Consider the following 27,213-nt stretch of genomic DNA (forward strand, 5'->3'; position numbering starts at 1 on the left):
ACAGCTATCCAATGCCACGCACAGATGAACTATTAGAGAAACTGGGACGGGCCCAGTTCATCTCTACCTTGGACTTAACCAAGGGGTACCGGCAGGTACCGCTAGATGAATCCGCCAAGGAAAGGTCAGCCTTCACCACACATGTCGGGCTGTATGAATTTAATGTACTCCCTTTCGGGCTGCAGAATGCACCCACCACCTTCCAAAGACTTGTAGATGGTCTCCTAGCGGGATTAGGAGAATATGCAGTCGCCTACCTTGACGATGTGGCCATATTTTCGGATTCCTGGGCAGAACATCTGCAAAAAGTCTTTGAGCGCATAAGGGAGGCAGGACTAACTGTTAAGGCTAAGAAGTGTCAAATAGGCCTAAACAGAGTGACTTACCTTGGACACCAGGTGGGTCAAAGAACTATCAACCCCCTACAGGCCAAAGTGGATGCTATCCAAAAGTGGCCTGTCCCAAGGTCAAAGAGACAGGTTCAATCCTTCTTAGGCTTGGCCGGTTATTACAGGTGATTTGTACCTCAATCTAGCCAAATTGCCGCCCCACTTACAGACCTAACCAAAAAGAAACAGCCAAATGCCGTTCAGTGGACCGAAGAGTGTGAGAAGGCTTTTAACCAGCTTAAAGCTACACTCATGTCTGACCCTGTACTAAGGGCCCCAGACTTTGACAAACCGTTCCTAGTAACCACAGATGCGTGCGAGCGTGGTGTGGGAGCAGTTTTAATGCAGGAAGGACCGGATCAAAAATTCCACCCTGTAGTGTTTCTCAGCAAAAACTGTCTGAGAGGGAAAGCAACTGGTCAGTCAGTGAAAAAGAATGTTACCCCATTGTTTACGCTCTGGAAAAGCTAAGCCCATATGTTTGGGGACAGCGTTTCCACCTGCAAATCGACCATGCTGCGCTACGGTGGCTTCATACCGCCACGGGAAATAACAAAAAATTTATTCGGTGGAGTTTAGCTCTCCAAGATTTTGATTTCGACATACAACACATCTCAGGAGCTTCTAACAAAGTGGCTGTTGCACTCTCCCATGAAAGTGTCCCAGAATCAACTGGTTAAAATCGTCCTTGAGATGTGGAAAATATTGTTAGTCTTTATGTACTTGGTAGTATATTTAGAGATGCATGTGTCTTATTAACTCTGTTTTTTCCTAGAGTTCCAGGAAGAAATCCCAGCCAGCGTTTCACCCTAGCTGTGATTTGGGGGGGGCGTGTCATAAATATAAAGGGAAGGGTAAACCCCTTTAAAATCCCTCCTGGCCAGAGGAAAAATCCTTTCACCTGTAAAGGGTTAAGAAGCTAGGATAATCTCGCTGGCACCGGACCAAAATGACCAATGAGAAGACAAGATACTTTCAAAAGCTGGGAGGAGGGAGAAAAACAAAGGGACTGTGTCTGTCTGTGTGATGCTTTTGCCGGGGACACAACAGGAATGGAGTCTTAGAATTTAATAAGTAATCTAGCTAGATATGCGTTAGATTATGATTTCTTTAAATGGTTGAGAAATTAAGCTGTGCTGAATAGAATGGATACTCCTGTCTGTGTGTCTTTTTGTAACTTAAGGTTTTGCCTCGAGGGATTCTCTATGTTTTGAATCTAATTACCCTGTAAGGTATTTACCATCCTGATTTTACAGAGGTGAATCTTTTTTACTTTTTACTTCTATTAAAATCCTTCTTTTCAGAAACTAAATGCTTTTTCATTGTTCTTAAGATCCAAGGGTTTGGGTCACCTATGCAAATTGGTGAGGATTTTTACCAAACCTTCCCCAGGAAGTGAGGTGCAAGGGTTTGGAGGATTTTTGGGGGGAAAGACGTTTCCAAACAACACTTTCCTAATAAATAAACCCAGATAAACGTTTGGTGGTGGCAGTGGAAGTCCAAGGGCAAAGGGTAAAATAGTTTGTACCTTGGGGAAGTTTTAACCTAAGCTGGTAAAAGTAAGCTTAGGAGGTTTTCATGCAGGTCCCCACATCTGTACCCTAGAGTTCAGAGTGGGGAAGGAACCTTGACAAAGGCTAACGGCATTTTGGGCTGTATAAGTAGGAGCATTGCCAGCAGATTGAGGGACGTGATCATTCCTCTCTATTCGGCATTGGTGAGGCCTTACCTGGAGTACTGTGTACAGTTCTGGGCCCTACACTAAAAGAAGGATGTAGAAAAATTGGAAAGAGTCCAGCGAAGGGCAACAAAAATGATTAGGGTGCTGGAGCAAATGATTTATGAGGAGAGGCTGAGGGAACTGGGATTATTTAGTCTGCAGAAGAGAAGAATGAGGGGGGATTTGATAGCTGCTTTCAACTACCTGAAAGGGGGTTCCAAAGAGGATGGATCTAGACTGTTTTCAGTGGTAGCAGATGACAGAATGAGGAATAATGGTCTCAAATTGCAGTGCGGAAGATTTTGGTTGGATTTTAGGAAAAAACTTTTTCACTAGGAGGGTGGTGAAGCACTGGAATGGGTTACCTAGGGCGGTGGTAGAATCTCCTTCCTTTGAGGTTTTTAAGGTCAGCTTGACAAAGCCCTGGCTGGGATGATTTAGTTGGGGATTGGTCCAGCTTTGAGCAGGGGATTAGACTAGATGACCTCCTGAGATCCCTTCCAACCCTGATATTCTATGTTTACAGGCTTTCTAAATCTCAGCGACTAAGCGTGGCACCAACATAACCCACCTATAAATAGATGCAATCTGGGGAAAGGAAAGGTGGTTGTGATTCTTCAGCAGCATGTGCAGACACTCCCATCCCATGAGCCAGGGCCTGCCCCGCTCTCTTCCTTTTTACTTCTGTGTCTGACAAACCGCCTCCCTTGCTGTGACATGTTGAGCTTCTAAATGCAGGAGAAATGCTGCAGGTAACATTCTTCATCCAGTATATTTGTTTAAAGCAGCTGGGAGGGAATAAGTCTCTGACTAATTCAATACGAATAGGTGAATATTCTAAAGAATGCCATTATGGTGAAGAACAAATATTTAAATATCTGAGAGACATGGAGCTAACATTAAAGTACAAGCAGTATTTCCGGGGGCAGCTCAAGGTGACTTGGCCCCACAAGGCCCATTCTGTTTGCACCAGGGGCTCCCTTAGCAAGGCTCCTGAATAAAATCCAGCATTTCTAGTCCAAAAGGGATGACCTTCTCTTCTCTGTAGGTCTTTATACAGTGGTCATCACCATAGTATCTCAGCGCCCTCCAATAATGCATTAAAGAACATGACTACACATGTAATGAGTTTGTTCTCTCATCCTCTCCCCAAGTGGAGAAGTATGTGGAGTGGAGTGTCTTGTTTTGATAGAGTTGATTTTTTTGCTTTCTGTGTGTGTGTTAACTGTACCTATTGCTATGTGTTTATATTAGAGAAGGCAAGGTCAAAGAAATGTGCCTTGCATTTGGAGTGGCAAGTGACGAGGTTTGTGATAGTCCTTAATTCCTGGGGCAATTCATTCCAGTCTCAAACCACCTCTGGAGAAGGTTCTGTCTCCTGCACTGATGAGCTTTATCCCTAGAGTTCCATTGTGCCAGAGGCCCGAAGTTGTCAGTCATGACAGTATTTGTCTCAGAGTTTTAAATGGTCTTGTAAGTATCCTGGCCCAGGCACTGGAATGCTTTGCAGATAAGGACGGGGCTTCCTGGTTGGACTACATCTCCCATGATGAACCGTGGGCAGGGACTCCCATGATGCAGCCTCTTCCCCTTTCCAGGAGGGGAGATCATGGGAGATGTTGACTGGGAGCCCAACCTGTACAGGAGAATGAGAACATGAGGCACCAGAACTACAACTCCCATAATGCATTTCCAAACCAAAATACAACCACGCTGCATAAATCATGTGTCATTTTTGGGCTGAACGTTTCCAGTTTTCAGCCAATATATTTCAGCATTCAAATTTTCACAGTAAAAATGAAATTTTCCACGGGGGGGGGGGAATATTCTGACCTGCTCTAATAACCTGTCTCAGTCAGGTCCTCAGTGATATTCATAGCGTGGGTTAGCAAAGTAAACAGAGTTGCTCTATGAACTCCTGCATGGTGTATTGTGGGAGAACTTATGGGCACTGTACTTTCTGAGCACATGGACTGAAGTGGTATTAGTCCAGCAACTGTAAATTAAAATGAAATTAAAATTAGCCAGGGTCAAATGTTACACACCCCTGTGTGGAGAATGGGAGGTATGTGTATTATTTTTACAAACATTACATGTTCCTCTGTTATCTGATTGTTATTACACTGTTTGTTACATAGTTCAAAAGGTTAACTCCTACAAGAACTCACTGCAAGTCTCCAGGAAGACAGACATTGCTTTAGATAACTTTAGATAACTGGTACATAACTGACAATACAGGTAGAATCATAGAATATCAGGGTTGGAAGGGACCTCAGGAGGTCATCTAGCCAACCTCCTGCTCAAAAGCAGGACCCATCCCCAATTAAATCATCCCAGCCAGGGCTTTGTCAAGCTGACCTTAAAAACTTTTAAGGAAGGAGATTCCACCACCTCCCTAGGCAACACATTCCAGTGTTTCATCACCCTCCTAGTGAAAAAGTTTTTCCTAATATCCAACCTAAACCTCCCACACTGCAACCTGAGACCATTACTCCTTGTCCTGTCCTCTTCCACCACTGAGAATAGTCTAGAACCATCCTCTCTGGAACCACCTCTCAGGTAGTTGAAAGCAGCTATCAAATCCCCCCTCATTCTTCTCTTCTGTAGACTAAACAATCCCAGTTCCCTCAGCCTCTCCTCATAAGTCATGTGTTCCAGACCCCTAATCATTTTTGTTGCCCTTCGCTTGACTCTTTCCAATTTATCCACATCCTTCTTGTAGTGTGGGGCCCAAAACTGGACACAGTACTCCAGATGAGGCCTCACCAATGTCGAATAGAGGGGGACGATCACGTCCCTCGATCTGCTCGCTATGCCCCTACTTATACATCCCAAAATGCCATTGGCCTTCTTGGCAACAAGGGCACACTGCTGACTCATACCCAGCTTCTCGTCCACTGTCACCCCTAGGTCCTTTTCCGCAGAACTGCTGCCTAGCCATTCGGTCCCTAGTCTGTAGCTGTGCATTGGGTTCTTCCGTCCTAAGTGCAGGACCCTGCACTTATCCTTATTGAATCTCATCAGATTTCTTTTGGCCCAATCCTCCAATTTGTCTAGGTCCCTCTGTATCCTATCCCTGCCCTCCAGCGTATCTACCACTCCTCCCAGTTTAGTATCATCCGCAAATTTGCTGAGAGTGCAATCCACACCATCCTCCAGATCATTTATGAAGATATTGAACAAAACCGGCCCCAGGACCGACCCCTGGGGCACTCCACTTGACACCGGCTGCCAACTAGACATGGAGCCATTGATCACTACCCGTTGAGCCCGACAATCTAGCCAACTTTCTACCCACCTTATAGTGCATTCATCCAGCCCGTACTTCTTTGAGTGGAAGGTGCCAATCTCTGTCTATTTCTGACGATGCTGTGCCTAACATCCCTGGGGTGGAATAGGAGAGAGGTTCTGCAGGGAGGAAACCTGAAAAAAAGAACTCTAGGATAAATAAAAATCTGAGCCGTGAGCTCAGCAGGGGACAGGGTGTGTTTTTAAGTCACTGACATACACGGCTAGACCTTGTGGAATGGGTCTTAAACAGCTGAGCCTGCCTAGGTTTTGAGGGAAATGCTATGCTTTAGATAAGCCATATGTGTGTAGACCTTTTGTTGTTTTAACTCTTCTCTCTGATTGTGATGTCCTTATGGATAAATAAATAACATTTTGTTTTGAAGAAGCTATTTTGAGTGAGTCACTGCATTTACCTACTGGTCACAACTCTCAAAGGGAAGTCTCTTTCAGGTGCCAGACCCAGTTGGACCTGCTGTGGAAATATGGGGGTAAACAGGGTGCTGTATCCTGGGAACCCAACCCATGAGTGGGAGAATCACAGGATTTCACCCTGACAGGAGTGAAGGTGCAGGAGCTGCCATGTGAAAGGCTGCACTTGAGAGAGACAAAAGAGGGCTCAAAAGAGGGGCAGTTAATCCTGGGACTGTGACACCAGATGACTCTCATTTTGGAAAGAGGAGGCTGTTGCAGGGCACGAGATGTGGTGGCAGGCATTTGGGCAGCAGCTAGTTGTTATGAGAAAGCAACAGCATTCATGCAGAAGTGGAGGAGTGGAAGGAGCTGCGGAATTGTGGGAAGGCTTTGGAGAATTAGAATCACTTGAGTGGTGCTAGCCTGCATCTACACTGCAGAGTGGCCATGTTAGCAGCAGACAAGTTGTGCTCACTTCTGTTTTAGCTAAAATCCCTCTTGGGTCAACCAACCTAAGTTGAGAGCACCACTGTGAATCAGAGTGAGGGTTTTTTTGTGTGTGCACAGGACTTGTGTTAGGGGCAACATTTGAGTTATAACTTGAGTTAACTTTGTAGTGAAGAAAACCACTGAGAGTGGAGAGAGGTGTCCCTAGCCTCTGTTTGCCAGAAGCTGGGAATGGGTGACAGAGGATGGATCACTTGATGATCACCTGTTCTGTTCATTCCCTCTGAAGCACTTGGCATTGGCCACTGTCAGAAGACAGGATACTGGGCTGGATGGACCTTTGGTCTGACCCAGTAGGGCCGTTCTAATGTTCTTATGATAATGGGATGCCCCAGGAGGCCAAACTGCAGCAGGAAAGATTTAATATTAATAACTGTGAGGGGAGTGGGAGAGGGAGCTGGTGATGTCTGCTGTGACCCTGGGCTCCAACCCATACAACTGTAGAGAACTGGGAGAAACTCCAGCTGATTGGAGGGTGGGGGAGACTGTGCAGGGCACAGGAGTGTCCAGTTGTGCATGTTGGCAAATACAGCCTGAGCTCCCCATTAGCGCTGTTGGGCTTGCAGCTCCTGGGATCTTCTTAGGAAAAGGCATGGGAGTGGTGGGTGTGAGTCATCTGTCTGGTGCCCAGCAGCAGCTAAGCGAACCAAGAGATGGTTTGGGGACATTAGAAACAGCAGAGAGAGGAATAAATTTATTGTAGCACTGTGAAATCACACAGCTGGTGCTGCCATTGGGTGCCTTGTGCCCAGGTTTGGGCACCTCACGCTACAAAAGACCTAGTGGAGAGAGTTGTCATGAGAATGGTAGCAAAGAATCAGGGATCTGAGCAGAGCTGAGGGTTATTTGGCCACCAGACAAGGAGGATGACAGGACATGATTTAAACAAGGCAGTTGAGATTCTGAACAGTCCAGCAAGCCCAGATGAGTCTCCCAGGCTAGTACTGTTCCTGGGTATGAGAACAAGAGGTCCTACCAGGTTCTTGGAGGGCAGTGAAAGAAGGAAATGCTGCTGCCCACAGCACAATGGTAGCCTGTGGCATCTGTTGCTGCTGGGAGCCATTGAGTTAAATGCAATGGCCAGATTAAAAAGCCCTGTATGATTTGCTGAGACCACTGAAGACAAGTCACTGGTGAACCATGAGTAAGAGGATGATACTTTCACACTCCTAAGCCATCTCTCCCCTGCAGTGCAGTCCACAGCAGAGACATCCTCGACCAAGAGGCCTCCATATCAGAGAGCGGAGCATTTACCACACACCCTGATTCTGTCACATCCTGTAAACGGCTGGGGCAGTACGTAGATGAGGGCCCTGCGGTGTGCTGCAGGTGTTTCTGATACTGGTGGTTTGAGAGGTGGTGCTCTCCCCTGGGAGTCAGTCCTGAACCAGGGCCCCATCAGCTGCCCCCGAAGAAGGGTAAGCAAGTACTGGGCTCAGGTCTTGGCCATTTTTACTGTAGACAATTACATTTGCCCTGTAATGTCCACCTGCACTTTCTGTAGGCTGCCTGTAGAATTCATTGTCCTGTCCTGCTCTAGAGGATGAGGGCTGCTGGGGTCAGGTGTTGGCAGTGATGTGGGGTTCAATAACAGAGCCCTACATACGGAGTTGCTAGAAGCAGTGTGATTCTTCTGATGCCAGCTACACATTACTCCAAGAGAGCAGACCAGTAGTTAGAGACCCTGGGATTTTGGACCTGCTCCACACGGGCACAGTCAGCCGCAGATGGTTACAGGAGCTTTAAGCTGCCGAACAGATAACTGGTCCTGCAGAAATTCCAGGAAGCCTGATCCTCCTGGAACATAGATCCTATTCACATCGTCTGTAACCTGAGAGCAGCTCTCCGGAGCTGGGATTAGCAAAAGTATTTGGCTTCACCTGCCCTGCTCATACAGAGCTGGTGGGCCAGTGCTTAACCCAACTGCCTCTGCCAGTGCCCAGCACAGCGCAGGAAATGTGCTTCAATGCAATAGCTGTCTGCAGGCTCAGCTACGGGCACGTACTAGGGGGCAGGCTCTGCTCCTGTTCCTGAGGCTAACTCCCACTGAAGGCAAGAGAGGGTTTACCAGGAATCAACCCATTGTTTATAACCATGGTATAAAATCTTCCTTCCTCTCTCATCATGGAACATACACATGCTCTTGCAAAGACACACGTGTGCATTCCCACACAGGCCTGCATGCACACATGCCTGCACATACACTCTCTCTCACTTCACTCCCTCACCACGGCCCATCTCCTCCAAAATGCCAACGCAATGACCTGTTCACTTGCTCATCACTGGGGCTCTGCCCAGCCCCTCTGAATGCACCTCACACCCACACCTGCCTCACCTCAGCTTTGGCTCTCTGGACCACAGCAGATGTTGCTGGCTTTTGGAGAGAGGCTTCCTGCCCCTGCTCCAGCTCCCCAGACTCCCCTTAGGGTCTTTGGCTGGCTGCTGTGGTGCACACAGCCAATAGCTGAGACCTCTTAGCAAATCACCCCCACAGAAAACAGCCTGTTTGTGCAGCTCCTTTGCTCATTTCTCCTGCTGCTCACTGGATTCTCCGATTTGAGTCTCACTGGAGTCTCTGCATAATTAACTTGGCTCATCTGATTTGCTCAGTTTGTTGCTCTCGCAGCAGCTTAACCGCCACATATCTAATCTGCTGCGAGGTAATTAACTGTTTATCTCCTAGCTAGTCACTTATTCTCCATCTGATCATCTGCAGTCCTCACTGGCTGATTATCTGCCCTAGTCACCTAAAGAACGATCATTTGCTTAACTAGGTAATTCATTGCTTCCTCACCACCCTATCTGAGCCCATCATCACGCTCCTCAGCTGCCTTGCTCCTGTCCCATATTCACTTCCCATTTGCTTCTTTCCTTACCTCTCCCCTCCACGCCTTTCACTGCCTCATAGAATCATAGAATATCAGGGTTGGAAGGGACCTCAGGAGGTCATCTAGTCCAACCCCCTGCTCAAAGCAGGACCAAGCCCCAACTAAATCATCCCAGCCAGGGCTTTGTCAAGCCTGACCTTAAAAACTTCTAAGGAAGGAGATTCCACCACCTCCCTAGGGAACCCATTCCAGTGCTGCATCACTCTCCTAGTGAAATAGTGTTTCCTAATATCCAATCTAGACCTCCCCCACTGCAACTTGAGACCATTGCACTTTGTTCTGTTATCTGCTACCACTGAGAACAGTCTAGATCCATCCTCTTTGGAACCCCGCTCAGGAAGTTGAAGGCTGCTATCAAATCCCCTCTCACTCTTCTCTTCTGCAGACTAAATAACCCCAGTTCCCTCAGCCTCTCCTTGTAAGTCCTTCTCACCCCCTCCCTCATGCCACCTCAGCCTGTCCATACCTGGCTCTGCATTGTCCTCTGCATTCTCATTTCAGCTGGTAGCATTTCCTTCAACCGTGGCCCTCCCTGTGGCATGTCAAAGCCAATCACACCCTTCCCCCCTCCCATCACATCCCTGGGACCCCACAATTTTCTGCCTCAACCCATTCCCCACCCCTTCTATTGCTCCCTGTGGAACGTTCACTCCACACCATTCAGACCCTTTGCACCTCTCTCCTTGCACTCACTGAAACCAGGACCGCTGCCCCACACTGCCTCTTCACCTGCTCTTCCTTAGGCATTCTGTCCTTGCACACACCCTGCCTTGAGATATCCCCACAGGACCATTGGGGAGGTGTGGGACTTCTCCTGTCCTGGTGCTTCCAGTCTCCATTCCTTCTCCTCCTTTGAGCACCACACCATCCAAAACTTCTCTTCTCTGCCTCCACACAGCCATCAGCACTGTCCCCTGGACTCACCCATCTCTGAAGACCTAAGATCATAGAAACATAGGAACTGCCAGACTGGATCAGACCCAAGGTCCATCTAGTCCAGGACCCTGGCTCTGATATTGGCCAGCACCAGATGCTTCAGAGGAAGGTGCAAGAACTTTATGGTTAGTCGATCCCCCAGGGATAGTTTCCTCCTGACCCCATTAGCCAGAGGTCAGCTCACACCCTAAAGCAGGAGGGTTTAGATCCCTGCCAAAACTCTTGGTTATTTTAAATATTTATTAATATAAATCTGGATATTCATAAAATCATAGAAATGTAGGATTGGAAAGACCTCGATAGGTCGTCTATTCCAGTCCCCTGCCCTGAGTCAGGACTAAATATTATCTAAACCATCCCAAGAATAGGTTTGCCTAACCTATTCTTAAAAACCTTCAATACCAGAGATTCCATTTGTTCCAGTGCTTAACTACCCTACTAGTTCAGAAATGTTTCCTAATATCTAACCTAAATCTCCCTTGCTGCAATTTAAGACCATTATTACTTGTCCCATCCTTATTGGTTAAAGAGAACAGTTTATCACCCTCCTCTTTATAACAATTTTTTGTCAAACAAAGGGAACCGGACGGGGACACTGAGCAGAGAACCTCGGACAGGGCCCACCGCTCCTCAAAAGCATCAAGGGAGTCGGTGGATGCCACCCAGAGGAACTCCGCCTAGATACGTGAACGGACCGAGGATCGGAAAATGGCCCCACAGTCACAGGAAACTCTATCGGCCAACCTCCTCTCTCTGGTTTTATCAGCAGGATAGTGTTAGAAGGGAGCCTTATTTCCTGTAGAGGGAAGAAAGTTTGCTATAGATTAATTAGAGCACCTGAAGCCAGTCACCTGATAAAACCCCCCTGCTTCAATCAGACAAGGAGATGAGTTGCAGCAGAGTGGATTGGTGTTGGAGCAAAGAGCAGTTTGGAGGGAAGCCGAGAAGAGTTTGAAGAAGTGCTGTGGTGGGCTAAGAAGACCAAGACCCTAGGTAAAGGGACACCTGGTTTGTGCGGGGGGGCAGGAAGCCCCACAAGCTGAAGGGCAGGAGAGGGAAGTAGCCCAGGGGAAGGAACTGCTCGTTCAAACGGTTTACTGCTATCCCTAGGGCCCCTGGGCTGGGACCTGGAGTAGAGGGTGGGCCCGGGCCCCCCTCTACTCCCCTCCTCTAGGACACTAGTGGGGCAGTTAAGACCCCAGTTCAGGGGTGAGAAACGGTGCCCTGAACCATCCCCAAGAAGACAAAGCGCGAGACCCATCAAAGTAGTGCCGACAATTTGCCATGGTACCCAAAAATACTCTTCCCCTTCCTTGACAGGTGGACCTCATCTCTGCTCAGCAGTTCTTCTTGGAATAGCATCCCATGGTTGAGGAAGCCCAAAGCCCTTCCTGTGACACCATCCACACAGCCATGTATTTACCTCCAGGATGCCTCTGGGCCACTACCCTTGATCGGAAGGATCGATGAGAACACCACTCCCTAAGCCCTATAGTCACTTCTGATCTGCTCAAGGTCATACCTTGCAGTATCATTTTGCCCACATGGATGAGCAGCATGGGGTAGTTGTCAGAGGACATGGTGATCCTAGGCAATCCTTCTATAAATGTCCCAGATATGGGCCCTTGGCAGGCAGCACATCTCCTGGTGTGCCAGGCTAGGCCAGGACAGAAAATGGATGCCTCTATCCCCCTTAAAATGGAGTCACTGGCTACTAACAACCTTTGTTTCCTTTTGGGAGTGGTGGCCATAATCCTCCCAGCCTTGGGGGTATATGGCTTCTGCTCCTCCACCTTTTGGAGAGATTCTTCATCCCTTATTACCAGGGCAGCAGATTAGTTTTTTTTTATTTCTATGGATGCTGGGTTGGGAGCAGAGATGGATCACTATCTGCTGCCAAGAGTAACCAGCAGTCAGCTTCCTCCCTGTGCAGGAACGGTTTACTCCTCCCCTGGTGGTGCTACTCCCATGCGCTCAAGCTGGATTACTTCCTCAGCCTTGGAGGTCTCCATATGCAGGTTTTCAGTGAATTCCTTGTGTGCACAGAGGCTCCTCAGATCCACCTCCTCCCCTGCTTCCTGAGAGAATCTACCAGCAGGCACCTCTTACACTGGCTTTCTATGATGGGGAAATGCAGGCCACAGTCTCTGCAAATCCACACCAGGACCTGGGTAGAGGCATCCATGGTCTGGTTCTCTGTCTGGACACAGGTGCAAGCGGAGGAGCCAGAACAGTGTTGGCATTAGCAATGAGGCCTGTCTGAACCATGATGATTTTATTCTTTCTCCCTCCTACAAACTCCATCTCAAACTCCCCTGTTTGCGGCCACCTGCTTGCTACCTCCCCTTGGTTGCTTAACGTTTGGCTTTTAAGCCTTTCTGTCCTATGTCAGCCCTGCCTTCTCAACACACAGGGGAAGGGTGATTACAAGGATGATTAAGGGTGATCAAAAATCAAGGGATCAAAGGACAGGAGGTTAGAGCCTTGATAGTACACTCTCAAGTAGCAGGCCTCTGGCCCCCACTCTCACATAGTCCCTAAACACACAGTCCCCAACAGACCAGACTGTAAACTTTCAGCAAGGCAAAAGGAAAAAAACAAAACCAAAAAACCACAAACAAGCATGCTCACTCACCCCAAGAATTTGTGCTCACTCCAAGAATTTGTGCTCACTCCTTCTTCACCCTAGAGACTAACAAATGTATTAGAGCATAAGCTTTCGTGGGCCACAGCCCACTTCATTGGATGCAGAGAATGGAACATATAGTAAGAAGATATATCTATATATATACATGTAAGCAGAGTCAGGATGAGCTCCACCCTGACATCTGGTGGTGAGGTGTGGCAAGTTGTGGAAAAGAACTTCAGGGGCTGACCTCATTTGCATAGGCACACCCACCCTGCCTAGAATGAGGCCATAGCTGCCCAAATGGTCACTTTGGCTGCTGTGGGATCCCCAGTGTCTTTATTATTGGGGCAGGAAGAATAAATTGTTATTAGCCTGATTATGGGAATCAAGGACAGTGGAACTGCACTTGGCCTTTTGTTATGATGGAGGGACTCGCCATCAACTAAGTAGCACTCGCTAGGCAAGGGACATGCTTTCCAAAACGCTGTGAACAGGTATTAATACTTGGTGGTATGGGCCCCCTGGTGAGGGCCTTACATGCTAATTGTACTGCCTCCTCTCTCCAGTGTGGTATATCAGAGCTAATTTTGATTCTATTAGGAGTCTAGTTACAGGTTGCTGAGCTGGATTCACTTTAGGCTAATGGTGCACCAGCACTGAGGCTCCCTTACTACAAGCTGAAATCATAAAAGAGCTGAAATCACTGAGTGTTGTGTTAAGTAGTGGGGGAGCCTGAAGCTATATGGTAGAGCAGTTTGCGGGGTGGCGAGCAGAGTGGCTGGTGGAGCGGAGCCCCATGGAGAGGTGGGGCCATCAGTGTTAGACCATGTAAGATGCCCCTTAACCCCCCCCCCCCTCAATCTCCGCCCAGGTTGGGAGGTAAAACTCTGCAGATAAACTTTTGAACTCTGGGGCTGCCCTGACCAAGGACAGAGACTTTTGGGTCATAGGACTTTTGGGACTTTGGGTGATTTTGGGTTGCTGGACTCAAGAACCAAAGGGAAAGGATGTGCCCCAAATTTGCTTGGGGTGAGTTTTGCTCATGGGTTGTGTTATGAATCCTGTTGGTGGTGTTTCCCCAACATAATGCCACATTGTTTCTCTCTGTTATTAAAAGGCTTTTTGCTACACTCAGACTAGGTGCTTGCGAGAGGGGAAGTATTGCCTCTGGGAGGTGCCCAGCGGGGGTGGTATATATTTGTCCCAGGTCACTGGGTGGGGGCTCGAGCCGGTTTGCATTGTGTTATTGGAATGGATCCCCTAGATACTGAACCTGGCCCTTGTTGCTGCCAACTCAGAAGGGTTACATACATACAGAGAAGGTGGAAGTTGCCATACAAACTGTGAGAGGCTAATTAATGAAGATGAGCTATAGCTATAGGGATGTAGCTATATATGTATATAGCTATAGCTCATCTTCATTAATTAGCCTCTCACAGTTTGTATGGCAACTTCCACCTTCTCTGTATGTGTGTGTGTATATATGTGTGTGTGTGTATATATCTATATCTCTATATAGATATATCTTCTTACAATATGTTCCATTCTGTGCATCTGATGAAGGGAGCTGTAGTCCACGAAAGCTTAAGCTCTAATACATTTGTTAGTCTCTAGGGTGCCACAAGTCCTCCTGCTCTTTTTTCAACCTTTAGTTACTGTTGTAACTATTCATGCCATTTCTGCTCCCAATTTCTGCTCTCAAGTGGCTTGAGGGGAGAAGCTGGCACATGCCCCTGGCTTTATCCTTGCCCCACCCAGCTATTAGTAACATGCAGGGAGCTGGCACATTCACCCTCGAGCCTGCTTGGATCCCTTCATCTAGTTGCAGATGTTTTTGCTGCACAGAATTTCCCTATCACTCTGACTTCTCCTCCGTGCGTCAAAATTGAGGGTCTTGTCACTGCCTTCAAAGTACAGCATGTCTCCGTCCCTGCAGTTCACCAGCCCTTGTCTCATTTCACATCATCCCTTCTGCTCCACCAACTACACCAGCCTTGTCTAAACACTTTTCAGCTTGTCACACAGATGGTTCCATGCCTTCTCCTATGCTGCCCCCAATGAATGGGATTTTCCTCTCTGAGCTCATCTGTAAGACCACTGCCTTCTCCATGCCAAAGACCCTCCTTTCTTGGAGACTCATCTCTGTAGAATGCTGATGCGGGACCGGTTTCAGAGGAACAGCCGTGTTAGTCTGTATTCGCAAAAAGAAAAGGAGTACTTGTGGCACCTTAGAGACTAACCAATTTATTTGAGCATGAGCTTTCGTGAGCTACATCCCTATGCACACCCTTCTGTCTGTCTGTCTATCTACCCAACACATTGTGGGCACTACTGGAAATAAACAACAATCCCCATTTTATATATAGCCATACATCTACTTACATGGAGAAGAGAGTTCTTATAGCAGAGGTTCCTTAATCTAGCAGACAAAGGCAGAACAAGATCCAGTGGCTAGAATATGAAGTGTAACAAATTCTAATGAGAAATCAGGGGTCCATTTTTAGCAGAGAGGGTGATTAACCACTGGAACAATTTATGTAGGGACGTGGTAGATAATCCATCACTTGGAATCTTTAAATCAAGACTGGATGTCTCTTTCTAAAAGATCTGCTCCAGCTCAATCAGAAGTTACAGGCTGATGCAGGAATCCCTGGGTGAAATTCTCTGGCCTGTATTAAGCAGGAGGCCAGAGTAGATTACCACAATGATCCTTTCTGGCCTTAAAATTGATGACTCTGTATAAATACATGTACACAAGCAAATACACAGAGAGAATCCAAGATGGTGTGGTACAAAGGTTGCATAAGCAAAATCTTTATCCCACCACTACATAACTTCTGAAAATGCCACAATTCCAGAGAAAGTAGTTTTAGAATTGCTTTCCAGTTTAAAAACAATGGCATTGGGACGTTTTCCTGTCCCTCTGTCTGCAAAGCTGGGCTCCCTTTGCTACATAGAGGCCACAGAAAGAGAGAGCAATAAAACAATTAACATTTTAGAAACCTCTGAAAGAGAATGCAAGTAGCTTTGTCATGCAGAATAATGCTGTCATTTTAAGAGCCACTATCCTGGGAGCTTCTTGCTCTAGAGACAAATGCTGGGTGATCCCCCAGCAGGTAAGCTGGGAATCTCCCTTCCCATTGGTACAAAGTCCCTGTTTCTAACCCTAAAGGATAATGAGATCTGACCTCTGACCTTAAATCTGTCAGAAGTCCAGACTGGGTCTTGCCCATCCTGGGCTTGAGGCCAGTGATATTCTGGGGAGAAATGACTTTGCACACATCCAAGGAGCTTGGAGGAAATTTTGTTACAAGTCCTAATAGTCTTTGACCTGATCTAATAGCTCTAGCTGTGGGCATCTGCTATATTGCTTTTACCTTCTCAGGGTCAGGTCACGGCCCTTGGGAGGTCAGCCAGTGTCCCAGATGTGGTGCTGCAGTCATCTGCAATTTTATCTTTTAGATTTACTTCCCTGGTTCTTTCTAGCTGACAGATGAGGCTGTGGTCATGATCTTCCCTGACTTTTGCCATGCTGTCCCCGTGTCTGTACACCAGAATGTCACCAGTTGTGACACTGATTTCTGTGAGTCCGGTTTGTACATCTTGCTGTGGCTGCTGGTATTCTTCTGCAGCAGGTTTGGTCCCAAAGGGCATCTTCAGCCATCTGTATCTACCTGCTGATATCCTAAATGTGGCGAGGTGGCAGCTTTACTTATCCAGTAGCACCTTCCAATTATCATCTTTGGCATCAAATGCTGGGAATGTTTGTGTTTTTGCCAAATCAGATCATATTTCTTCAATTGTAGGAATTTGGTTGTGGGCTCTTTTAAGTGGTTTGTTTAAGTTGCTTGGGTCTATGCAAATTCTCAGTGGCTGCCTCGCTGCTCATCCAACTTATGGGCTCTGTGAATTTAGCAATGAGGCCTAGTTTTTCCATTGGCTTTATTGCCCCCATTAGTTTTTGTCTTAATGCAATGGGTATTTCTGCAATGCTTGTGCGGTCCTGGCTGAATCGTTTTATCTGTTTCCAGGTGTAACATGCCTGGAAGACATCCCAGTCCTTCCAAAACATCCTGGTAATTTTTAGCAACTTTTCTGCAGGGATGTCACAGGATATTGTCTGATAGGGATATGGTTTTGTTTTTGCCTTTTTGTTTATTGTGTGACTCATTTGTCCCAGATTTAGAGTCATTAGGTTCATGAATTTACCTTATGTTTTAGCTGAAAGAGCGGCTTCTCTATTGTCTGTACTACCTGAAATTTCAACCTTTATACTTTCACTTGGTATTCTGCTTGTCATTTACATTGCTTTAGTGGTATCATGATTGTATCATCATATAAGTTTAATTTGGCTTTGCTCGGTTGCAATTTCACTTTCTTCTCTTGCATAATGTTGAGGAAATGTTTGTAGCTTAACATATTCACTGCCTACTTGGAATCCTATTTGTTCTCAGGTGCTGTCTTGTCTTTGCAGGGACTACTTGTCTGAGCTTTACAATTCATTTATTTTTGCTATTTTGCACTGCATTAATCTCATATATGTGCTAGCTTCCTCAGTAGGAAGCATTTGTTATTTTGTTTCTCTTGTCTGGAAGCTTTGGCATAACGATTTATCTTGCCACAGTTATACAGTGACTCCATACACAGGGCATTTTCCATTATCATGTTTTTTCCACCCAGTACCCACAGGCCTTCCTTTGCATTTTGTTTGTTGCCTCTGCTTTATATTTGTGCACTGGCTTTTGCACACACTTTGGTGTATTTTTTCCCTGAATTTTCATGCTTTCTCTGTACTCTGTGGTGTATTATCTCTGTGCCTGCTTCGCTTATGCTCTGCATTTGGATGTGATTTTGTTCACTAGCTTTGGGAGAACATTCTCATTCCAGATCCTGCATCTTTCATCCCTATTACTAATCACAAATTAGTTCATCTTTTAAGTTTTGATAATTGCCCTGAGTCAACCATTTTACGCAGTTTGGCACTAGACTGATCTGTTGATTCTCCAGATTCTTGATCACACTTGTTGAAACAATACTTTTCATATATGACATTTTTGTGGGTTGAAAATGCTTTTGTAGCGCTTCTAGGATTTTACATGGGTCCTCCCAGTTGGCTGCCAACACATCCAGATGCTGTTGGAGCATGTGGAAATCTTTGCCCATTACAGCGAATAGGGTGGCTGCTCTTATTTTGTTTTCCTTTTTATCCTGCCCTGTTGCAATTTTGTAGTTTTCCCAGTGTGATCTAAAGAATGTCCAGTTGCTGAACACATCCCTCTTCACGTCCATCTGCTCAGGAATCTGGTATGCCACCAGGATTAAGATGAGGCTCCTTGTGTGGCTGTTGTTGTTGTGGTTGGTTTTTTGTTGTTGCAATATTCGTAGTTTCTGCGTTCACGCATCTGGAAGAGCCAACTCCCTGCTGACACCACGTTCAATATTCAAGCATGAAAAGAGAGAGCGCAGGCAGTGCAATACCAGGCGGGATCCATCCCTCCACATGTCTTGTCCTCTCTCCTCAAGCACTCTGGAAAGTAGCACTCTCTAAGATCCTGTACTAACCATATAATAACACCCCTTCAGGGAACCTGTTTGTCCTAACAGCAGGGTGCACAGCTCCTGTGCGAAGGGGTCAGAAAGCAGCTGACTGAGAAAGCTTTGGAGGTAGCTAAAGCAATGGCAGCTGGAACAAGAGACACACATCAGCCACACTATCAGAGGCTCATTCACCTGCACATCTACCAATGTGATATATCATAGAATCATAGAATATCAGGGTTGGAAGGGACCTCAGGAGGTCATCTAGTCCAACCTCCTGCTCAAAGCAGGACCGATCCCCAATTAAATCATCCCAGCCTGGGCTTTGTCAAGCCTGACCTTAAAAACTTCTAAGGAAGGAGATTCCACCACCTCCCTAGGTAACGCATTCCAGTGTTTCACCACCCTCCAAGTGAAAAAGGTTTTCCTAATATCCAACCTAAATCTCCCCCACTGCAACTTGAGACCATTACTCCTTGTTCTGTCATCTGCTACCACTGAGAACAGTCTGGAACCATCCTCTTTAGAACCCCCTTTCAGGTAGTTGAAAGCAGCTATCAAATCCCCCCTCATTCTTCTCTTCTGTAGACTAAACATCCCCAGTTCCCCCAGCCTCTCCTCATAACTCATGTGTTCCAGACCCCTAATAATTTTTGTTGCCCTCCACTGGACTCTTTCCAATTTGTCCACATCCTTCTTGTAGTGTGGGTCCCAAAACTGGACACAGTACTCCAGATGAGGCTTCACCAGTTTCGAATAGAGGGGAACGATCACGTCCCTTGATCTGCTGGCAATGCCCCTACTTATACAGTCCAAAATGCCATTGGCCTTCTTGGCAAAAAGGGCACACTGTTGACTCATATCCAGCTTCTCGTCCACTGTAACCCCTAGGTCCTTTTCTGCAGAACTGCTGCCGAACCATTCGGTCCCTAGTCTGTAGGGGTGCATTGGATTCTTCCATCCTAAGTGCAGGACTCTGCACTTGTCCTTGTTGAATCTCATCAGATTTCTTTTGGCCCAATCCTCCAATTTGGCTAGGTCCCTCTGTATCCTATCTCTACCCTCCAGCGTATCTACCTCTCCTCCCAGTTTAGTGTCATCTGCAAACTTGCTGAGGGTGCAATCCACACCATCCTCCAGATCATTTATGAAGATATTGAACAAAACCGGCCCCAGGACCGACCCTTGGTGCACTCCACTTGATACCGGCTGCCAACTAGACATGGAGCCATTGATCACTACCCGTTGAGCCCGACAATCTAGCCAGCTTTCTATCCACCTTATAGTCCATTCATCCAGCCCATACTTCTTTAACTTGCTGACAAGAATACTGTGGGAGACCGTGTCAAAAGCTTTGCTAAAGTCAAGGAACAACATGTCCACTGCTTTCCCTTCATCCACAGAGCCAGTTAACTCGTCATAGAAGGCAATTAGATTAGTCAGGCATGACTTGCCCTTGGTGAATCCATGCTGACTGTTCCTGATCACTTTCCTCTCCTCTAAATGCTTCAGAAGTGATTCCTTGAGGACCTGCTCCATGATTTTTCCAGGGACTGAGGTGAGGCTGACTGGCCTGTAGTTCCCAGGGTCCTCCTTCTTCCCGTTTTTAAAGATGGGCACTACATTAGCCTTTTTCCAGTCATCCGGGACCTCCCCCGATCACCATGAGTTTTCAAAGATAATGGCCAATGGCTCTGCAATCACATCCGCCAACTCCTTTAGCACTCTCGGATGCAACTCGTCCGGCCCCATGGACTTGTGCACGTCCAGCTTTTCTAAATAGTCCCTAACCACCTCTTTCTGCACAGAGGGCTGGCCATCTATTCCCCATGTTGTGATGCCCAGCGCAGCAGTCTGGAAGCTGACCTTGTTCGTGAAGACAGAGGCAAGAAAAGCATTGAGTACATTAGCTTTTTCCACATCCTCTGTCACTAGGTTGCCTCCCTCATTCAGTAAGGGGCCCACACTTTCCTTGACTTTCTTCTTGTTGCTAACATACCTGAAGAAACCCTTCTTGTTACTCTTAACATCTCTTGCTAGCTGCAACTCCAAGTGTGATTTGGCCTTCCTGATTTCACTCCTGCATGCCCGAGCAATACTTTTATACTCATCCCTGGTCATTTGTCCAATCTTCCACTTCTTGTAAGCTTCTTTTTTTGTATTTAAGATCAGCAAGGATTTCACTGTTAAGCCAAGCTGGTCGCCTGCCATATTTACTATTCTTTCTACACATCGGGATGGTTTGTCCCTGTAACCTCAATAAGGATTCTTTAAAATACAGCCAGCTCTCCTGGACTCCTTTCCCCCTCATGTTATTCTCCCAGGGGATCTTGCCCATCAGTTCCCTGAGGGAGTCAAAGTCTGCTTTTCTGAAGTCCAGGGTCCGTATTCTGCTGCTTTCCTTTCTTCCTTGTGTCAGGATCCTGAACTCAACCATCTCATGGTCACTGCCTCCCAGGTTCCCATCCACTTTTGCTTCCCCTACTAATCCTTCCCGGTTTGTGAGCAGCAGGTCAAGAAGAGCTCCCCCCCTAGTTGGTTCCTCCAGCACTTGCACCAGGAAATTGTCCCCTACATTTTCCAAAAACTTCCTGGATTGTCTATGCACCGCTGTATTGCTCTCCCAGCAGATATCAGGGTGATTGAAGTCTCCCATGAGAACCAGGGCGTGCGATCTAGTAACTTCTGCGAGTTGCCGGAAGAAAGCCTCGTCCACCTCATCCCCCTGGTCCGGTGGTCTATAGCAGACTCCCATCATGACATCACCCTTGTTGCTCACACTTCTAAACTTATCCAGAGACTCTCAGGTTTTTCTGCAGTTTCATACTTGAGCTCTGAGCAGTCATACTGCTCCCTTACATACAGTGCTACTCCCCCACCTTTTCTGCCCTGCCTGTCCTTCCTGAACAGCTTATATCCATCCCTGACAGTACTCCAGTCATGTGAGTTATCCCACCAAGTATCTGTTATTCCAATCACATCATAATTCCTTGACTTTGCCATCATGTGCCAGCAATGCCCCTCTGCCATGTACATTGGCCAAACTGGACAGTTTCTACGTAAAAGAATAAATGGACACAAATCAGACGTCAAGAATTATAACATTGAAAATCCAGTTGGAGAACACTTCAATCTCTTTGGTCACTCGATTACAGACCTAAAAGTTGCAATTCTTCAACAAAAAAACTTCAAAAACAGACTCCAACGAGAGACTGGTGAATTGGAATTAATTTGCAAACTGGATACAATTAACTTAAGCTTGAATAAAGACTGGGAGTGGATGGGTCATTACACAAAGTAAAACTATTTCCCCTTGTTTATCCCGCCTCCCCCCCCCCCCCCCACTGTTCCTCACACGTTCTTGTCACCTGCTGGAAATGGCCCACCTTGATTATCACTAAAAAAGGTCCCCCCCCCCCCCGCGCGCTGGTAATAGCTCACCTTACCTGATCACTCTTGTTACAGGGTCTATGGTAACACCCATTGTTTCATGTTCTGTGTATAGAACATCTCCCCACTCTATTTTCCACTACATGCATCCGATGAAGTGAGCTGTAGCTCACAAAAGCCTATGCTTAAATAAATTTGTTAGTCTCTAAGGTGCCACAAGTCCTCCTTTTCTTTTTGCAGATACAGACTAACATGGTGAAATCTTAGCGGATCTTAAACATAAAAAAGAAGCTTACAAGAAGTGGAAGGTTGGACATATGACCAGGGAAGAGTATAAAAATATTGCTCGGGCATGTAGGAATGTTATCAGGAGGGCCAAATCGCACCTGGAGCTGCAGCTAGCCAGAGATGTCAAGAGTAACATGAAGGGTTTCTTCAGGTATGTTGGCAACAAGAAGAAAGCCAAGGAAAGTGTGGGCCCCTTACTGAATGAGGGAGGCAAACTAGTGACAGAGGATGTGGAAAAAGCTAATGTACTCAATGCTTTTTTTGCCTCTGTTTTCACTAACAAGGTCAGCTCCCAGACTGCTACGCTGGGCATCACAAAATGGGGAAGAGATGGCCAGCCCTCTGTGGAGAAAGAGGTGGTTAGGGACTATTTAGAAAAGCTGGACGTGCACAAGTCCATGGGGCCGGACGAGTTGCATCCGAGAGTGCTGAAGGAATTGGCGGTTGTGATTGCAGAGCCATTGGCCATTATCTTTGAAAACTCGTGGCGAACCGGGGAAGTCCCGGATGACTGGAAAAAGGCTAATGTAGTGCCCATCTTTAAAAAAGGGAAGAAGGAGGATCCTGGGAACTACAGGCCAGTTAGCCTCATTTCAGTCCCTGGAAAAATCATGGAGCAGGTCCTCAAAGAATCAATCCTGAAGCACTTGCATGAGAGGAAAGTGATCAGGAACAGCCAGCATGGATTCACCAAGGGAAGGTCATGCCTGACTAATCTAATCGCCTTCTATGATGAGATTACTGGTTCTGTGGATGAAGGGAAAGCAGTGGATGTATTGTTTCTTGACTTTAGCAAAGCTTTTGACACGGTCTCCCACAGTATTCTTGTCAGCAAGTTAAGGAAGTATGGGCTGGATGAATGCACTACAAGGTGGGTAGAAAGCTGGCTAGATTGTCGGGCTCAACGGGTAGTGATCAATGGCTCCATATCTAGTTGGCAGCCGGTATCAAGTGGAGTACCCCAAGGGTCGGTCCTGGGGCCGGTTTTGTTCAATATCTTCATAAATGATCTGGAGGATGGTGTGGATTGCACTCTCAGCAAATTTGCGGATGATACTAAACTGGGAGGAGTGGTAGATACGCTGGAGGGGAAGGATAGGATACAGAAGGACCTAGACAAATTGGAGGATTGGGCCAAAAGAAATCTGATGAGGTTCAATAAGGATAAGTGCAGGGTCCTGCACTTAGGACGGAAGAACCCAATGCACAGCTACAGACTAGGGACTGAATGGCTAGGCAGCAGTTCTGTGGAAAAGGACCTAGGGGTGACAGTGGACGAGAAGCTGGATATGAGTCAGCAGTGTGCCCTTGTTGCCAAGAAGGCCAATGGCATTTTGGGATGTATAAGTAGGGGCAGAGCGAGCAGATCGAGGGACGTGATCGTTCCCCTCTATTCGACATTGGTGAGGCCTCATCTGGAGTACTGTGTCCAGTTTTGGGCCCCACACTTCAAGAAGGATGTGGATAAATTGGAGAGAGTCCAGCGAAGGGCAACAAAAATGATTAGGGGACTGGAACACATGAGTTATGAGGAGAGGCTGAGGGAGCTGGGATTGTTTAGCCTGCAGAAGAGAAGAATGAGGGGGGATTTGATAGCTGCTTTCAACTACCTGAAAGGGGGTTCCAAAGAGGATGGCTCTAGACTGTTCTCAATGGTAGCAGATGACAGAACGAGGAGTAATGGTCTCAAGTTGCAGTGGGGGAGGTTTAGATTGGATATTAGGAAAAACTTTTTCACTAAGAGGGTGGTGAAACACTGGAATGCGTTACCTAGGGAGGTGGTAGAATCTCCTTCCTTAGAGGTTTTTAAGGTCAGGCTTGACAAAGCCCTGGCTGGGATGATTTAACTGGGAATTGGTCCTGCTTTGAGCAGGGGGTTGGACTAGATGACCTTCTGGGGTCCCTTCCAACCCTGATATTCTATGATTCTATGATTCTATGGCTGCTACTCTGAAACAGCTGGGCTTGTGCCCGATGGCCAGTGCCTCAGAGAGCTGCCAATCAAAGAGCCAGGGTGTCCTGGTTCCGGCCCATGATGGGGAGCCCTGAGTGTGGGGCATCTTCAGAGGAGGGATTTTTACAGATCCAGCCAGAAAAAGGGAATGCGAGCAAGGCAGCCGCTACATCCGTTAGCATGTGAGGGGATTCCAGAGTGACGGGAATACTGAGCTCTGTGTGATGGATTTGCAGTGACTTGTAATGGTTGATTAATATGAAATGCACTCGATGTTTGTCTGATTACAGGAAAGGTGTTTATTGTATGAACACATAGAGTTAATTCATACAGGGGGCTGTCGCAGCAGGCAGGACAGAGTACAATGGCTTCCAATGACCATCCATCTGCCAACACTTAAGAGACAATGCCTGGACAATTGGCTTCGATGTTTCAACCTCTGACCCCTGGTGAGCCCACCAAACTAGTGTGTCAAGAGGGCCCAAGCCTGTGAACTCCAGAGAACAAAGAGCCCTTCTGGATTTAAAAGGACACAATCTCTCAAGCCAGGGGAGAGACAGTTACGGGGCACAGGCTGACTCAGGTCCCCTGAGGTTAGGGGGGTTTTGTCAGATAGACTTGCCTAGGCCTTTAGGTAAGATAGATATGGGTAGACCTGTTGTTTTGAGATACTTTTTTCTTAAATGCTTTGTTCCTATGGTTAAATAAACAACACTTCTGCTTTGAATAGTCTGGTTTGGATGACTATATTCCACTAGTTAAAGCTCCTAAAGGGAAGAGCCATACGTACTGGCCCAGTTGGACCTGCAGGGTAAGCATGGTGGGTACACAGTGTATTGTAACTGGTCTGACAGTGGGGGAATTGCAGGATTACACCTCAGAGAGGTGAAGACATGAGGCCTGAGACCTGCGGGAGGAGTGGGGGGGGGTGGGTGCACTTGGAGATACCAGAGAGGGTCCAGAGGTATAGCGAGCCCTAAAGAGTGACAATGAGCCACAGATAAGAAAAAAACCCTGGAGTTAGGAGGCAATGGAGGACCTGTGTACCTGTTACTAAAAAGCAGATAAGGAAATACTTGGAAAAAAATCCATGTAAATGGCTGGGTCTGGGTGAAATACTGTGGGCTCGAAGATGATGGGAATTAGCTGGTTAATGTAGTGAACATCATCAAATCAGCATCCTCATCAAACATGCATAGTCTACTGGGGCCCATTGCACCAACCAGAGTGACAATAGTTGATGGTGCCGCACCAAACATTGTGTAATGAAGTTCCCAGATCTGGCTCAATCTTGCAAATCCACACATCTCTGGAGCGGCCCTGACCCAGGTAGGGTCAGGCATGCACCCCTTCATGCATTGATGGAGAGTTTCAGAAAGGGTGACCAGACAGCAAATGTGAAAAATCGGGACAGGGGGTGGAGGGTAATAGGAGCTTATATAAGAAAAAGACCCAAAAATCGGGACTGTCCCTATAAAATCGAGATATTTGGTCACCCTAGTTTCAGAGCACAGTGAGCTGGGGTGTTTTTGTCCATCTTGGTGAATGGCCAAAGGGCATGTAATGTCATTTTTGAATAGAGTGAGCGATTGAAGGAAGGCCAGATCTCTGTGAGATTGTGACATTTTGCATAAAATAAAACACCTTATGCTCAGGATTTGGTGCTGACAGCACATGTGGAATACCTCTGCTCCAACTCATCTATAAGAGGCTCCAGATTTCTGATCCATATAGCAATACAGGAGTACACAGGTTTGATAGATCCTGAATTTTGTTTCAGCACAAAGATGGTTTTGCATCCATAAGCACGACATAGACTTTATACAGGAGGTAGTGAGACCTATTTGTTGAAAAAGTCCCATTTGCTGTAACTGTTTCAAGTCTGCTTGCAGCCTAGGTAGATCAACTTGTCAACATTCTCCATGGTACTCAATCCCACCTGCACTGGGAGTTCTGGTGGCCCAGCTTCAAGCTTCTGGACCTTGGTCTTCTGCCATGAGACATTCAGTTCCATAGTGCAGGCCATGTCTTGGAGATCTTGCAGTGTGGGACTGAAATTGTCTGACTTCCCCACAAGCAAGGCAGCATCATTGGCATAGTCTTGGTCAGTAAACACTTCACTGCAATCAGGTTTTCACTGTTGGGCAGTCAACACTGGACCCTATCCTAACCACCTGGCTTCTGGGTGAGCTGCACTGAGAATTTAACTACCTGCTACATCAGGAATATATCAACATCAAATCAGATCTGGATTCAGACCATAGATCAGCACTTTGGCTCCCACTGACAGGAGTTGGTGTTCCAGATGTTCTGCTAAATCTGTTGTGCAATTTTTACACCAGTACTGGTGTGAGAGTGTGCATTGGTTCGTGACTTTTGCTGCATTGCAACACAACCTCAGGTGTGTGGCTAGAATGAATTCTCATCCTGGCACTATTGTGTCAAGCTATTGCTTTGACATGAAGACTTCCCACTCCACATACCAGAATGTACTGAACCATTGCAGATCATTTTTCAAAATTTATTAGAAACTTGAGAATTGCCAGAAGGCAGAAAAAGGACAGGTAGCAACATCTTCAATGAAAGCAGGCAAGCTCCTTGCCTGAGGAAGCAGATATCTCCTTCCAGCCATCTCCCCCAGGGTAACCCTACTTGTACTTGATTGAATCTCAGCCTGGATTGCTGCTCCCCAACCCTGGTCTCAATTCTGGCAATGCACTGGGTAAGCAGCTCATCTGCAGCTACGGGGTCGGATGCAACAGATATGAAGGGCTGGGTGTCTCCATAGCTCATAACTGCCTCACTGTCTCACAGACTCAAAGAAAATCTGAGGAGAAACTAGCAAAAGACACAAAAACTAAACAGCAAAAAATATTTTTTAAGTTCATAAGAAGCAGGAAGCATGTCAAACAATCAGTGGGGCCGCTGGACAACCGAGGAGCTAAGGAAGACAAGGCCATTGAGGAGAAGCTAAATGAATTATTTGCATCAGTCTTCACTGCAGAGGATGTGAGGGAGAGTTCCACACCTGAATTATTCTTTTTAAGTGAAAAATATGAGGAACTGTCACAGATTGAGGTGTGAATAGAGGAGGTTTTGGAACAAACTGATAAATTAAACAGTAATAAGTCACCAGAACCAGATGGCATTCATCCAAGAGCTCTGTAGGAACTCAAATATGAAACTGCAGAACTACTAACTGTGGTATGTAACCTATCACTTAAACCAGATCTTGTGTCAGATGAATAAGGGATAGCTAATGTGACACAGAT

The 27,213-nt window shown here is 46.7% G+C and overlaps 1 long non-coding RNA gene across 1 annotated transcript in view; it reads right to left on the bottom strand.

Moving 5' to 3' along the window:
* Nucleotides 1–171: 171 nt before the first annotated feature.
* LOC142069545 (uncharacterized) overlaps nucleotides 172–27,213 on the bottom strand; it is a 34,857-nt gene continuing 7,815 nt past the window's right edge. The window contains exons 2-3 of the long non-coding RNA XR_012665430.1: nucleotides 5,408–5,532; nucleotides 172–3,745 (exon numbers count right to left, since the gene is read on the bottom strand). This is a non-coding gene — a long non-coding RNA (uncharacterized LOC142069545). The remainder of the gene's footprint in view (nucleotides 3,746–5,407; nucleotides 5,533–27,213) is intronic.

The sequence above is a fragment of the Caretta caretta genome, chromosome 18, assembly GCF_965140235.1.
Source record: "Caretta caretta isolate rCarCar2 chromosome 18, rCarCar1.hap1, whole genome shotgun sequence".
NCBI classification, from domain to species: Eukaryota; Metazoa; Chordata; order Testudines; family Cheloniidae; genus Caretta; species Caretta caretta.